Source organism: Corapipo altera, unplaced genomic scaffold, assembly GCF_003945725.1.
Source record: "Corapipo altera isolate COAL_440 unplaced genomic scaffold, ASM394572v1 0, whole genome shotgun sequence".
Lineage (NCBI taxonomy): Eukaryota > Metazoa > Chordata > Aves > Passeriformes > Pipridae > Corapipo > Corapipo altera.
Window position 1 is genome coordinate 57,422,328 of NW_020884872.1, and position 13,494 is coordinate 57,435,821.

The 13,494-nt window shown below is 41.2% G+C and overlaps 1 protein-coding gene across 2 annotated transcripts in view; it reads left to right on the plus strand.

The window, feature by feature from the left end:
• The window catches only part of LCP1 (lymphocyte cytosolic protein 1), a 49,963-nt gene that overhangs the window by 14,183 nt on the left and 22,286 nt on the right, over positions 1–13,494 (plus strand). The window contains exon 1 of one of the 2 annotated variants that reach the window (XM_027649095.1): positions 5,116–5,333. The exons of the other annotated variant lie outside the window; for it this stretch is intronic. The gene's annotated coding sequence lies outside the window, so the exon portion shown is untranslated. Of the gene's footprint in view, positions 1–5,115; positions 5,334–13,494 lie in introns of those variants that run through there. 2 annotated transcript variants of the gene reach the window in all.

Here is a 13,494-nt window from a genome sequence, read left to right on the forward strand (position 1 = left end):
CTTCAGTGCAGGAGATCTCTTTGAAACAAATGACTTGGGGAATTTGGTCTGACAGCTCAAAGTTCATCCGTGGCCTCAGAGCTGTCTGCTTTTGGTTTCACAGGGATATTTGGCTTCTTTTGCTGAGGGAACAACCTGCTCCAAGACCAGCAATCAGTTGTTGCCCTGTCTCCTCCTCTGCCAGTGGGCACTCTTCTTTCAAAGCCCCCTGCCCACAGGTTTTGGGGAGTGCAAATCTCTCTGGGCTGATTGCAGGTTGTATCCCCTCATTAGGAGTGGTTTTTTGCTTTCCTTTGTTGAAACAGCCTACTCACAGCTTATTTGATCTTTGTGGTTCACCTTGATTCACAAATAAGACAGGTTGTAGTGAAACTGAAAGATTTATTTAGAAAACCCTACGACAGGTTTCAGAGTTTAGGGTTTGGAAATTGAAAGCTGCACAAGCACGTAAAATCATAAACCAGTCTCCCAGCCTAGGAGGACATTATCCTCCTGTTTGTTCCTGTGCCCAGATCCAGGGGAGGGAATAAGGTTTGGAGAGCTTCTGCTTCTGAGAATTACCCTACCAAAAATATGCTTTTCAGTATGACAGAACTTCTTCCTACATTCTTCTACCTCCAGCTGTGCCAGTATACAAGCCTAGATGTCCTTCCCTGCCCAAGTACTAATGTCTTGCTGCTGATTCATGCTTGAGGCTGCTGTAGTTGCTGTGTGGCAGAGGTTTCCCTGTGTTCACACCTTTAGGCATGAGCCATCACCCTACACCCTACCTTCTCTCTCCTGCTCTCCACAGAGCAGCTGTGCAGAGTGCCATGGCGAATGTGGGGGCATGGAGGTCCAGGGGGGTTGGTGAGTCCTGGCATGGAGTGTGGTGGCTGCAAGGGGGTTGGAGACCACATTTCTCAGGGAGAGAGAATACGGTGGCAGACTCCAGTTGGAGGTGAAGTTCTGGCAGGGGTATATCTGCCCCACTCCTTCCTGCATGAACATATTTAGACAAAGAGTGAGATGCTCTTGTTGCACCAATTCATGATTCATTCACATATACGACTTCATGATATCATGATTTCATCCCCAACAAACACCAGTATCCATGTTGTGACAGGTTCAATGGGATCTCCCAGCATTCCTTTGCACTCTCTAGGCTTTCTGCAGCAGATGTAATGTGGGAAGAAAGTGTAAAAGGTCTTATTTTCACATGCATTCTGCAAAGCCTGCAGTCTTTAGTATCCTCTCTCCTGCAGAGATCACAGGTGGCATTTCAGGGTACATTGCTAAAATAGTCCCAGCAGTGGTCAAATTACCAACTTTTACCTGAGTACATGCCATCAGAGTAATAACTCCCACTTTGCAAAGATTCATTTACCTTTTAACAGCATTTGAGTTCTCACTGCCTTTAACAGAAACAAGGACAGGATCACACAAAATAAAGGTGCTATTCAAATTGCATCAAATTGTAGTGGGAATTAGATTGGGTCCTCTCTACTTATATAAGGGTAAGGTATTATTTGTTTAAATGAGATCACTTTTAAATTATTTCCATTAATTTTGATTTGCCCTAGTTTTTCATTGACCATGATGTTCCCCTCAAAGGGTTCATTTAAAATTATGCTATCATTAAAACAAAGACACTTTGGAAAGTCCACAAGAGTCTTCCATTGTCAGCTTGAACGATCTGTAATGCAGTGCCTGCTCTGCTCCCTACCAGGCTCTTCCCATCCAGTCTATGTTCTTGGATTGAGGGAATGTCTATAACCTGTGACTATATCTGAAGTGGCAAGGAAGATGTTGCATTACATGAATGTGATTTTGCAAAGTAATGGCTTTTGGAGAAATTCATTTCATGAAGCAGAAGCAGTCTGCAGGAAGGCAAAAGTCTTGGGAGGTTGCAGTGGGCAGTTAAAAATGTGAGAGCCAAGAGGTGGTTGTGCCAGAAAAGGCCACCACAGGAATATGCTTCCCCAGTTCCCATAAGGAAAGTGCTCATCTACAGAAGACCCAAACTCCCTCCTCACTTGGAGATCCCCTGCAAGCCCCTCAGGACTGCCAGAACACAATGCTGTGAAGTAAGATCAAGCTGCTATACCTCTCCTTAGGCAGATGGCCCAGATCCTTCAAATGTAATTCCCATTCATTGGTGGAAGTGGGATCAGTGGATTCATTGGTGGAAGTGGTGGAAGTGCATGCTTTTTGGGTTGTAACTTACCTTGCTAAGAAATATCCGAGTTTGATGACAGGACAACACAGGCAGTTGCTGCCCTTCCCGAGGCTCCCTAAGGCATGGGGGGATGAAGTGGGGGAAGATGAGAGCCTGTTGGCAGGTGAGGAGGTGGGACTGGAAGAACTCTGCCACTCAAAGCTGCAGGGCTGACTCAGAGGTAGAGGAGAGGAGGAGATAAGTTGTGGAAAGGTTTGAAGCCTGTGGTGACACGGTCTGGCTGACCTGCAGTGAAGCATGGCTGCATTACATGGGCAGCAGGATGAGAGTGTCAGGGCTGCAAAAGGTACGTGGAAAGAAAAGTCTTTCAGGCACAGGGACGATGAGAGCCAAGGCTTTTGAAGTATTTTAGTGGTGACAGCAGAGGGGAAAGGATTGGTTTTGATCTATTTAGCTGTGGCTCAGGGGAATGGTCTGTTTATAATTATAGTCCTCTCTCTGCAAGTGATTGGACACAGTTCATGTTAATTTATGATACTTAATTTTTAGACAATCATCTTAGATGTCTTTTTCTAATGTCTTTTTCTGTAACTGGAGGAATAGCTCTCTTTTAACTGTTTTACTTTTCATACAAGTAAATCTCAAAGTAGCTGCACTGGTATTTTTGGCCCTAAGACTGAAGCTGTAGGTCAAGTGTACTGTTTTTCTAATGTAGGACAGTAATGGACAGCTAACTCAGTATCACAGTACATCCTGTCTTAATACCAGCTAGCCTGTTGTTAACCACAAGCATACTTTACGGCAAAATACAAGCTATTTATATTGAAGAGTTACAACACACTTCTAGGAAATCAGTACTATAGTGATAGCCTGCAGTATCCTGCCCTGTTTAAGAAATTGCTTTGGAGATATCATTGTCATAGAATCATACATTGTCAGGAGTACCACAAACAACCATCACACAGGTACAAGTTAACCAGGTGCAGGTAGATGTTAACTATTGCACCATACCACTTAAATGTATTTCAACACTGCCCAATAAAATCATTACTTGTGTCAAGCTTCAAGGATGAACAGTGCAGGGTTTAAATAGCGTATTGTCATGACAGGACTTCAGCTGGGACTGAAGACTACTTAATAATATTTGGTGACACAGCATTATTAGGTGTACACAGTGACATTCCAGTAGGTCTCGAAATGAGGCAGAGAAAGGGATTCATGGTTCACATGGCAAATATATCAAAATCTTTTTTTTATGTTGGCCTTATAAATCCATCATTTCCCTGCTGTCCTTGTATTTCTAAGCTTGTTTGAGCACTTCTTTACCACAGCTGGTGTCTATTGGTATGTGCTGGTATGAATCAGTGCTGATGACACAGTACTGAGCTCAGTTTAGTTGATATGAATATAAAATACCACACAGTACGGTGGAAAATCTGAGTTGCTCACCTACCTTCTGCATAAGCTGTAATAACTCAGGAGAGGATGTTAAGGATGTTAAGCAAACATCTCTGTTAAGGAAACACCCACCCCTAGTTTTCTTGTGCAAGTAAGATGTAAAATTTAAGGCATACATCCCTTTGGTCCTCTCTTTTCTATCTCAGAAAAGGTATTGCAGCATTTAATAGGATGTCATGGAGACCAACAGAAATAATTAAGGATTTGGATAAGGTCTGTAAGAAAAATGTTGGGGCAAACCATCAGGCTGGTGTAAAATATCCTAGAAAACTAAGAAGAGGAGCTGTGGCACAGGCTATCAAATAATTAAATACCATAGTGGAGGTATTTTTCTAATAGAAGTAAGTAACCAAAAATGCCTGGAACGTGTTTCAGTGTATTTCTGAATACAGCAAATGCATGTGTGCTTCAAGGGAGGATCTTCACTATGGAGATTTTTTTGTGAGAAGTTTTTCCTGAAGCTCTTTCTGGTTCCAGTTGGTCTAAGGAATTGTGCATGACAGTTTTGTCATTAAAGCCATTCAGTTTGGTAATTTTTTCAGCTGCCTCTTTTCAGAGGTAAAAGTCAGAACAGAAGTTGTTAAAAAAGCTGAAGGATGATTCTTAAGCCTGTGGAAAGTGACAAGAATTTTGCTATTAAGGCAGGACATTTCTTAAAATCCCTATGGGATTGATGAACAACTTTTCTCTCTTGATATTGTGTTTTCAGATCTCTTAAGGCTTCTGCAATGCTGCATCATCAGGGTTGAAAGACGGTTTGTATTTGCACCCATCAAGCACTTTTATGCTTGACCCTCAGTGTAGCTGGGAAAGCTGTCCTTGAAATCTGTGTCAGTCATGAGGTCGTGTGAGGCGTGCCGTGTCCTTTTAAGGCTCCCTTGTTCAATAAAGGCTTGGGCAAACTGTAGAGAGACAGCAGGATGGTCCTGGGCTGGAGCACAACAAATCAGAGAAGAGGAAGAAAGGGCTCAGCTTGTTCAGCCTGGAGAGCAGAGGGCTGAGGGATCTTCTTGGTGTCTACACCTACCTAATCAGAGGTTATAGAGAAGGTGGAGCCAACCTTTTGTCAGCATTGCACACTGAGAATGAAAGGCCACAAATTGCATCAAAGGAAATTCCCACTACATGCATGGAAAAAAGGTTTTCACAGTGAGGACAGTCAAACTTTGGCAGAGGTTGCCCAGAGATGCTGAAGAGTTTCCATCCTTGACAACACTGTCCTAGGGACCCCAGCCTGGCTTTGCAGCCAGCTCTGCCTTGAGCATGAGGTGGGACTGCAGACCTTACCGTTACACATTTCAACCATGGCTGCTTCTATCAGCATTTTGTGTGCATGTGCACACATGCATGTCTTAGTGAGTGAGAACAGAACTGAGAGGAAGTGGTACACGCCAGTGGACCTATTGTAGGAGTAATGAGGTTAGAGACTGCTAAATTTCCTTATAAAGACAAAATCTATGACACTATGATGTTTTGTCACCAGTCACTTCCCACTCTAGACTCAGTCTTGGGCTCATAGTCTTGGGCTTGACTAGTTGCTCTGCTGAAAAGCAAGAATTTCCTGATCACGCAGTGAGCTATTTCAACATACTACTTTGCAGTTCCTCAACTGTACAAGAAGTTTGGTTTTGTAAGAAGTTCTTCCCTTTCTGTTGGATTTGCAGCTGTTGAGGTGTTTGTTGCTCTGGCAGTTTGGACCCACTGCTTAGCCCAGGAGGTAAGATCACAGCATCTGCTGTTTTTTTGGCAAGTTGCCCTCACTGAGCTTACCAGCAGTTTAACTGCACAGGAAATTGTGGTCACCACGAAAAACAGTGCATGTTCTGTATTAGTGTGAAGCATTATCCAGTAGTCTTGTGCCTTGCATTTCTACTGACCTTCAGGAAAGTGTTTGATGGATTTAATTGGGCAAAGTGGTTTTTGGCTGAGTAGAATAGTAGTCTTTGACTTGGCAGGGCATGATAAAGTGAGAAACTATTATTTAGATTGCAGAGGGGATCCCTGTAAGAAAGTAATTCTAATTCCAGTGATCAAAAACATGGATTCATACAGATAATGCATTTTTGCTCATAATGTTTACAATGTAATCTGCTGGCTGTTGGGATATTTATATCAGGCTTTTGTAAAAGTAATTTTATTTTCCAGAGGATAAATAAAACTAATTCATTATGGAACCTAATTGTAGTAGGGACTTCTACTTTAAAAATAGTGATATGGAGTGGTCCTAACATTATATTTGCCTTTTAAGATCTTGACTGTTAAAGCTGGTCAGGCTTGTCCCTTGTCACCTTTGGGATTTCTGCTCAAGCTGCAGATGAATTATGATTTGGAAATGCCTACAGACATTTTAGGTGGTAGTGTGGTAAGCAGCAGTCTATAGGCTTAACTTTTTGCTCTGTAACAGCCTTGCTGTTCTTGTCATATGGTGGTTTCATCAGCGCATGGATTTGGTTTGAACACTGTACAACTGACCCAATGGGACCTCAGGTTTTTGCTATCACAGCCAAAGTTAAAGGCAGGATTGGCTGACTGATATCTTTCTGCTACAGATATCAAGTGAAGATGATCTCTAGAAAATGCAGCTGGGTGCTCAGCAGGTTACTCTTTGATCATCTTGATAAAAGCAAATCACACTCTGAAACCTCTCCTGTAGAGAAACTCCAGCATGTATCACCTTTCTACTGTGCAACAGGAGCAGTTTGGCCTCCTGAGATGAGGACAGAGGTTCTGCAGAAGATCGGAGATGCAGTTGGGAAAGCTCTCCTGAGTAGATAGGAGGTATGGAAACCTCCTCTGTGGTGGGAAACTCCACTGAGAAGGGTTGCTAGAGTCAGAAGGGAGTGGGAAGTACCTGGCTGCTTGCTGGTAACAAGAGCAGGAGTTTCTGCTTCAGTCCTGACCATGAGGTCCAGATTTACTTAGCTCAGAAGCTGAAGACAGTGCTTACTCTATAGGTCAAAACCGGAATGCATTATATTACTGGTTTTGAATCTGCTTCTTCAACTGAAACTGAGTAACAGTTTGGACTGAATACTATTATGGTTATAAAATGTTTGAGAGTCTATATGAAGCTCATTTTACTGAACAAATCTAGTGGTGTTGCTTCTCTCCCCTTGCTCACAAAACCTGCCACATACTCCACTGTCTTGTATTTTGCTACCAATTTTTTTAATCCTGTTCCCTTCCAATTTCAGCCATGAGCAGTTCAAAATGCAGCTCTGTAGCATGGAGGAGAGTTATCTTGACAGAAAACCTACCATGAAGTCATCACCATATGTTTTTTATAAAGTATGAAAGAATTTTAGAAAGAGCTTGAGTAAAGGGCAAGTAAGGAGACAGGGGAGTTCAGGCGAGTACAGTGCATTGAGAAATGTAGCTGATTTTCATACTTTTAGCCCTTTCATGCAAAACAGCAGACTTCAGAGAAATGCTGATACATAACATAAAATATTTATGAAAATGAAAAATATTTAGGGAAAAATCTGAAACAGTATTTAGGTGCTGCAAGATGAAACGGAACTCTGCTTTGGTCGCTCTGTGCATTTTTGCACTTATCAAAGGAAAGATGTAGGACAAGAAATAAATCCCTTCCCCTGAGTGAAACAAGTGGCGTGTCCTGGACGTGGAGGCAGCACCCATGGGGAGGAGAGTGGCATGTGAGAGGTATGAGAGGGATGCCCAGTGGCAGGGCTCAGTGACCATGCCATAAAGCCAAATCATTCTTCAGTGGAAGGGGGCTCAGGAGGACTGTGCCTCCCAGTGCTCCAGGTCCTACTTCGGTTCCCTGTTGCACACTTAGAGACATTACAGCTCCCAACATGGCACCATTGTAAGATGGGGGCCCAAGCAGCAGGACAGCTGGTAAGGGGGGCTGTGTTCAGACATGCTCTCCATTTTCAGGTCTGGTTCTGTGGGTGGAAGGGCCTGGTCATTGCTGAAATCAGTGAGGTGTCCTGCAGACCTGAGGACAGACTACAGCTCCCAGCATGGGAGCGACAGAAGCAGATTCATAAATCCATGTGGAATAAGTAAAATGCAAATATATGTTTGTATCTAAAAATCTCCTTTTTACAGTTGGAACATGTTTTTAAATATTTTCCATGCACAGAGGAACTGTTTTCCTGCAAACGAGCTGGAAACACAGGTCCTCTTCTCCTTTTCTTGCATCAGGCTTCCACAGGACATCTGGGACTGAGTCAGTACTTTGTGACCTGATCTCCTGCTGTAAGACTGCAGTATACAAGAATAGGAAGAGAAGATTTTATCTATCTGTCCAGGGGTTTGTGCCCATCTGCCGCCCCACTTGTGATGGGACAGAGGTGGGGTAGCTCCTCACACCCATAGCCAAAGCAGCCCCTGCAGATGGAACTGGGTGGGGCAGTACTTTCCATACCAAATGGGACATCTGCTGAACTACTGAAGCTGTTTGTCAATTTAGCTTGGTTTGAAAACCAGCTTTGGAAAAAAAAATTAATGAAAATCACTGGACAGCATTTGAAAATCAAAATGTTCCTTTATCTGTGGAAAAATGTTTTCACTTTAAAGCTAGCTAGTTTGTGTTGGTAAAGGGATAGGAAAGATAAGTGACCCAACAAAAAATGTAGTATACTGGATCTTATTTTTTTGAGAAAAATTCTACAGACTCTATTAAAAAATAATATGTACACATATACTGTCTCCCTAGTAGGATGTATATGACAGATAAAAGACATATAAGGAGAGTATTTATAGTTTCACAGCTCTGCCTTCTCAATGTTTTAATTTCCTTGAAGGATTAGCCTTCCCTACCACTGAGTGGTACTGAAAAGAGACCTCCATCTCCCTCCAAACTCTGTGGATTTTCCCTTCCTAAGCTCTGTTGACTGGGTTTGATTTAGGACTCAGGTATCACATTGACAAATAAGGTCCTTTATAAAGTGGAACATTAAGAAAATAACTCATGGACATAACCATGTGACTTTCTGAACAGTGATAAATGTCTTTTCTCTGTGTTTTTTTTTTCAAATTGTATACAAAATAAAATAGGTGAAGCGCAACAGTTTGATAATTCCAGTGCCTGCATACATGGTGAGATTTGCTGTTGCAGACACCAATCTTTTTGCCTTTGAGGCAAAGATTGTAATTTATTGTGGGCTAAACTGTGAGTCTTTATAATGTACCGGGGAGGAAGTATTTGCCATAACTTCAGAAAGACTCCTCTCTCTTTTGTATGCTGATTTAAACAGCAAGATCCCACCCAAATTGAAAGTCCTGTGATACATTGCTAATTGAGTCAAGTATGCTTCTGTCTACTTTAGGATTTAAAATTTAGCTCAGCATCTTAGAGGAAATTTTAAAAATACTCTTATTCATCTATAGCTATTTAAGAAGGGAAAATGTCATACTTCTAAGTGCACAACTTGAAAAATTAACTTTTTTTAATGAGCAACAACACATGTTTGAAATGTTGCAGTTTGTGCTTAAATGATTTTCAAAGTTGTTGTGTAACAAATGTGTCTAATTGACATGTGGTTCACAATCAGATGGTATTTGCTGATACTGTCAGCCATGGTGAGTAGCTGATTAGCTGGAGACTAACTCACTAGCAAGGAAGAGAGATATGGATTCTAGTTTTTATCTTACATCGTTAGCAGAAAAAAAAGCTATCACAAAAAAATATCCACTCAACCTGCCTGGAAGCTGTGACAAACAAGAATAAAGGATGCTGTTTTTTTGTCTAAGATGCTTGGATATCCTAGAGCTATTGCTGCAAATAATCACTTGCAGCTTCAAACTGGCTGTAAGGCTTGGGAAATTTAGCTTTAAACCTACTATCCTATTGTGCTGTGGCTGCACTATGGATCACCCTGCTAGACCAGGGATGTAAGCACGTTATTTTGATCAGAATTGTAAGAAAACCAACAGATAAGAAATATATGAGAGACAAGCATGATAATAGCAAATATTCTGAGACCATGAAGTTTAATTGGGACATAAACTGTTCCGGATTATACAAAAGAACATGTTTGGCTGACTGCCTACAAGATGGCTTTGCTTGCTATATTTTTGTTGAAGGATTTTGCTGATGAGCACAAGATGAAACTTCAAATTGAGGAACTTCTAGGCCACACTGCTGTGGTTGTAGCATTGATTCTTCTTTCAACATGAGATCCACTGAGTAATTTCTCTTTTTCTCACCCCTTTGTGCCCATGAAAATGGCAAAAACTTGTCTCCAGAAAGAAAATACCAGAGCCTAACTAAAAAATCTTTTCTCGTCTCTTCCTCAGCCCTTCCACACTGTAGAAAACCAGCTGAGACGTTTTTTTGAACAGAAATGCATATGAATATATGGACTTACGTGTAGTACCTTGTGAGAGAAAGGTAGAGGGAAATCTTTCTGGGGAGGAATATCTTATCAGGAATATTCTGATGAGCGAACAGGAATGGGCAGGTACACAATGGTGCAATAAATATGGGAGGAAGATTGAATAAGCTCAAGATACTCCCTTTTCCCTTATATTTTTCTGGCCTATGGGATGCTTCACATCACAAGAGTTTCTGGCACAATTCTGAGGCCCCTTCTCTTAATCCTGCCTGCTGATGGAATGATCCAGAGCAGGATGTGCACTGGGGGAGGATTGCTGGGGGTTCCCTTTTGATATCAGCTAGGAGGGAAAGTCTAATGCAGACAAGAGTTAGGAAAGTATTCCCCAACCCTTATAGAAAGCTGGATTTGTAGATGAGACAAGAAAGAGAAAAGGAACTAGAGCTGTGAGCTCTGATAAAATAAAAGGCAGAGTTTTGTGTGAGGTGGGGGGCGGTCTTACACAACTCTAACAGCTGTGTTTCGCAACAGTGAGTGCCTCTTATTTCATCACTTTCAGAAAAAAATTAACAAGCTTAAAGAGAAGATAGCAGGAGAAATAGGGAAATTTATATATGACAGGGAACATGTGTTGTGTCATTCTCCCAACAGCTAGAGAGGTCATCATATAATTAACAAAGTTAGGGTACATTGACAAAACAAAGCCCTGATGGTATAAAGTGCATAAATATTAGTAGTTAATTCAACTTCCTTGGCACCAAATTCTCAGTTAAGTTGTTCCTGACTAAATGTGTTCGTGAAATGTAATGTTGTCCCATGAAATTTGCTTTTTTGCTTTGGGAAAAGGTACAACTTTATGTCTAGCTGTAAAGTGCCATTTCACGTCTTCAAAGTTTTCATTACCTTGCTTGCAATAAGGCTTAAATACCAGAGAAGTGGAGGAAAATATGAAACAAGGTAACTATTTAATACAACTCTTGGAAAACCTTGAGGTTATAATGGCTTTGCCATTTATTATTTATATTGCATGGTGGGTGCACACTTTGCCAAGCAACGCATAACCAGGCTGCTTCTCAGACTATGGCTTCAAAATTGAAAAGAAATGAAAGAAAATCAATATCACTGTGTTTCAATTTAGCAATAACATTCAGGTATTAGGATTATTTTAGCTCTTCCTTTATATTCCAGTCTGAAAATAGTTTGTTATTAGATCTCTTAAAACATCAGTGTGATCATAGGTTCTTCTGAGGATAAGGACAAATAAAAGGAGACTTTATGGCACGGCTATAACATTAGTTTGGAAATGATGGCAGGGAAGGGACTGCTTCGTTAGAGGCTCTTTTGATATCAGTTTGTTACAATTCTCAGCAGCTTAGGTGAGATCATTCATTTTCCCTTTTTTTTTACATTAATCTGTAACTCAGTAGTCTTCTGAGGGGGAAAGAGTGCATGTGCACAATTTTATTTTTCGCTTTTGCAATAGTGGGTTTATGCTCTTTGGCAAACAAGAAGGAAGTATCTCTTCCAGGTAGTGTGTAATCTGGATGTCCTGAAGCCATCTGAGTCTCAGAGTGCCTCAGGGAGTGTTTTATTTTTCTTCTGAATGCTTATTACCTTCCTTTTCTTTCTTGTTGGCAGTTCCACTGTCTTTCTTGCTCTAACCTGGGGAGCTGTCTTCCTCTCCTCAGCATCCTGTCTCAGCATCCAAGCATGTGCTGATTTTCACCTCATTCTCTCCAAGGAACTTCAGTTCTTTCACTGATCTTCCATCACACCAAATTCAAAATCCTTCCTTCCAGCTGCTGCTGATCTTCAATATCTCATTTGTGCTGATAGCTAGGCTGTTTGCATTCAGTCCTTATTAAACTCCCTCCGTGTTACCATGCCTCTCCCGTGCCCAGCTTTTTTCTTTGCTTCTTGCCATACATCACTGTGCTCAAAGCCATCTCCTGGGTCTCCCCAGCTGATTTTCCCTTTGCGCCTCCCTCAGGCAGCTCCTCAACAACTATTCTCTTCAAAGTAGCTTTTTCAACTTGTTCATATTGCTCATCCTTTCCACATATTCTCCTTTGCTCTTTTCTTCTGCATTTTTTTCTCTGCATCTCTCTTGTCATACTGATTTGGCAAATGGTTTGGAGCAGAGCAGTGCACCATGTGCTTGCAATGCCTTGTGGGTTGTGAGTAATTGGGCTACTCACCCAGGATTGTGGGATGCCTAAAGCATTTTCAATTTGCACTGAGGATGGTGAAGTGCTATAAGTGATTGACCCCTAGGAGCAAATAGCTCTCTTTTGGCTGATAAAATCAGAAGGAAAATATCGAGCCTGACCTCTCGCAGCATTATCCAGAAGCATTTTACATTTCTGTCTGTCTAAGTATCATCATTTAATGATCTAAGCAAAATAAGCATTTTATATAGTGAAAAGCAGGTTTTTCGAAAGCAAATTTTCTCCTTTTTGCCATTTTCTCCTTTAAAGCTTTGGACTTTTAATCTCTTGATTTCCTCATGTTTTGTTTTTACTACTTGAACACTTTAAAGAATGACAGTGATTTTTAATTGAGAATAGCTCCAAAACCTTTAATCTAAAAATTCTAGTTTTGATTAATTGAGTGTAAATTGAAGGGCTTTCACATGCTTGCCAAGGGGTTTGGCAGAGGTCTTCTGGCTGCAGATGAACCTAGAAGATCTGCAGTGAAGACATTAAACTTTTCACCTGCCTTTATTGCATTCCCTTGCTGAAAATGACATTAGAGATAACCTGAAACTATATAGAGGTGGTGGCTATAAAGGGATTTTTTGTTTATATGGATTTTACATGGCATTATGTGGTATGGATTTTTTTCTGTTGGTATGGATTTTACGTACTGTGGTAAGCACTAGTGTCAAACGCTCAGAGAGATGATGGGTTATGATGCATTTGACCTGCCAAAATAGCTGTGCAGATGGCAGCAGGGTGCCTGTCCAAATCTCATGGCTGCAAAAACAGAGTGGGGTATTAGTCAGCAATACCCAGTGATGTTAGATGGTGGAGCTGACAGGCTGAAATCAAGAGATAATAGGGGGGTGAAAATGTAGAAGAAACTCAGTTGTGTGTTGGAGCAGGCAGTGACAATCCTTCTGTTGCCTGAGTACAAATACTCCTCAGGTGATCAAGGACCAGTTCTTGCTCTCAGTGCAGAGGTGCATCTGGTTGCTCAGCCAAGCATAGTTACCTTTACAATGGAGTGGATAATACTGACCTAAAAATCATGTCAAAAGGGGTCATTACAGCAAAACCCTTCATCCTATTAGTAGTAGTAGTATAAATGCCCACACATGTGAACAGATTTACTATTAATAGGATTCTCTGTATTTAACAGATCACTTATCAGAGGCCACAACTTGTTATGCAATCAAGAAGAGTCCATTTTATGTCAGTGATAATTTTTCCTCAAGGTCACTTTGCAAAAGCAATGTTATAGGCAACAACCTGTGGTGTTTCTTACCCATTAAGCCTAGAACAGTCTTAATGTTATCAAAAGTTGTGTGGCAAATTATATTGCTTGATCAAGTGACTGGACTAGAAGAGATGA